Raw genomic sequence first — 2,458 nt, forward strand, 5'->3', positions numbered from 1 at the left:
TAGTCTTTACAATCTGGGTCCACAGGTTCAGGTTGCAGAGTGACAATGGAAAGCAGACCCTCCAACCTGATTCTGGGTATTTGGCTTTAAAATCAGCCCATATTGCCACTCTGGCTTGAGAACCACATGCTGCCTAAAACAACTCAAGCTCTGGAAATAGTAAACAGGAAAGTGATTTCCAAGAGAAAATTTTAAGTCAGATGCACATGGGACAGGCCGTAGGAAGTTTGCCAAGTTAAATTTGGTACAAGATTGTGTTCACTTGATATCTAAACAAAGCATGTGGTCAGCTGACACTACTGCAAAAGACTCAGTATGGCTTATAGTTATTCTGGTGGCCACCATATTGCTAGATCTTTCAGTATTTTGTATTTCCCTGCCCTCCACTTATGCTGCCCCACCACTATCTGGGTTCCCTTGATTAAAGTTCCTGAAACCCCCACAACCATGTTGTTGCTGCTGATAGTCCTCTTTGGGCTGGGCCACCTTGATTATAGGTTTGCTTCCACTGTTGGTATGGAACTTTTTCTCCAGAACTTTTTTCAGTCCCTCTTCGTAAGGGAAATGAATTAAAAGCAGGCTATTTTTTGCCTTCCATACAACAAGCAGCCCATACCTTCAAATGCCATGTTTTTCACCATTCAGACATCTAGCAAACAATAGGTGAGCCTTGCATTTGCAACAATGTATCAGTTGTGTGGCTATGGGCACTTAACAGTATAAAGGGGGTTAGCTAGGCTAACAGTATAAAGGGTTGCTGTTCTGCCTCTCTCAGTGTTGGAGTCTCTGGAATCTCTCTCTGCCTCGTTGTGTAACCTGTCCCCTGTTTCAGCATTAAAGGCTGCAAAATCTATCAAATTCTCTTTCTCTCTGTGAGTACTGACAATGAATCTACCCAACCTGGCATGTTGCACAACACTCTTCTTTAATGGTGCTGAAAACAAAGCCCTGTCTCTTGTTCAACTTTGGATACATTAGAAACTCAATGGCTTCATTCTCCCCAAACTAGCCAAAATGCTCTCTAATATTTTCCTCAGTGGCTTTGGGATTCAGACCCCCCATGAAATTTTTCTTTATTGAGTTCTTCTTCATTGCCATGGTCTCTTGGGGGCCAGTGACTTGGCTATCCAATCTGTGCTCCTTCTGCTCAAAGACCTCCACACTGGCTGTATATATATATATATATATATATATATATATATTTTACTGGCTGTATCTTTGAAAGGATAGATCGGAATCCTTTTGACAGGCCAGTACTGTCAAGACTGTCTACAAATGTGGTAAAATAATCATTTAGTTCCTTTTTGCCGGTATCTCAGTTCAGACTACCAACTAACATTTTCCCCACATGCACCTTCTTGCTGGTATTGATTTGGTTGCCCTTGGTGCCATTCTGACTGCTGGCATGAAGTGCACACTTTGATATCCAGAGCCTGGATACTACTTGCCTCTTGTGCATTGTAGGGTAAATGGTTTTCAGGCTTTCCTGCCCTCCTACCATTAGGATTGCCCTGTCTGATGGGGCAACTGCAGTTGTCACATTGTTGCAAACTATCTTATTTACTTCTGTGGGTTGTGGGAGGAGTATTGAGATAGTCACCAGGAGAAGCAGAAGCAGTAGAGAGGCAGGATAGAGAAGGGGAGAAAGAAGCCAGAGAAGCCCAGAATGAAGACTTGCTGGGGTCTTGGAGGCCTACCGGCCTGCCTGCCATGTAACTGGTTGCTGCTATATATGTAACAGCTCAATAAAAGCCTGAGAAACCCACTAAGGGCTCCAGGACTCCTCCTTTACCCATATGCTGGATCATAGAAAACCTGCTCTGTGCCCTTCCTGCCACTACAACTGGCGTAAGTTGACAGGATGTTCTGATGCAGACAGGGATGGAGCCATCTGAAGACCTCAGCAGGGACTGAGGAGCAGCCTGTGTTTGCCTGTGACAACGCTGGACGTGCCATGGCAGCACAGGTGGTGACCAGAGTCTAGGAGCTATGGAAAGAGCCGAAGATGCTGCAGGAGCACAGGAGGTGGACAAGGTCCGGGAGCTGCAGGACAAGACCTCAAGTGGAGGAGGATATGGCCCACAAGGACCATCCCAAGACCCCTGAGGCAGCAGAATCAGAATCGTCGGGGAAGAAAGGACCACAATTCGGAGCTTGCCCAGTGCTGATGCAGGAAAAGACTGATGGACTTGGACTTACAATCCCACCAAAGGCGGAGGAACTTTGTCAGGGTAATGTTTTGGGGACCCTAGGGGAGGATGGTATTGTTTGTATACCCCACGAGATGGGAATCTGAGGTGGCCAGTGGACCACGGTGTTTAAAAGCAGCCTGTGTACTGCCCAGCAGCTAGGCAGAGGGAAAAGGGCAACTTAGAAAGGCAAAAGTGGGTGCTGAGATTTGGAAGCCCTGAGCTTCAGGAGAGAGAAGGGGAGAAAGAAGCCAGAGAAGCCCAGAGTG

General features: G+C 46.3%; 1 pseudogene; it reads right to left on the bottom strand.

Moving 5' to 3' along the window:
• Positions 1-310: 310 nt before the first annotated feature.
• LOC119245596 (heterogeneous nuclear ribonucleoprotein A/B-like) lies at positions 311-1,459 on the bottom strand (annotated as a pseudogene).
• Between the last annotated feature and the right edge of the window lie 999 nt (positions 1,460-2,458).

The sequence above is a fragment of the Talpa occidentalis genome, unplaced genomic scaffold (assembly GCF_014898055.3).
Source record: "Talpa occidentalis isolate TD23 unplaced genomic scaffold, MPIMG_talOcc4v2.1 talOcc4.15, whole genome shotgun sequence".
Classification (NCBI taxonomy): domain Eukaryota; kingdom Metazoa; phylum Chordata; class Mammalia; order Eulipotyphla; family Talpidae; genus Talpa; species Talpa occidentalis.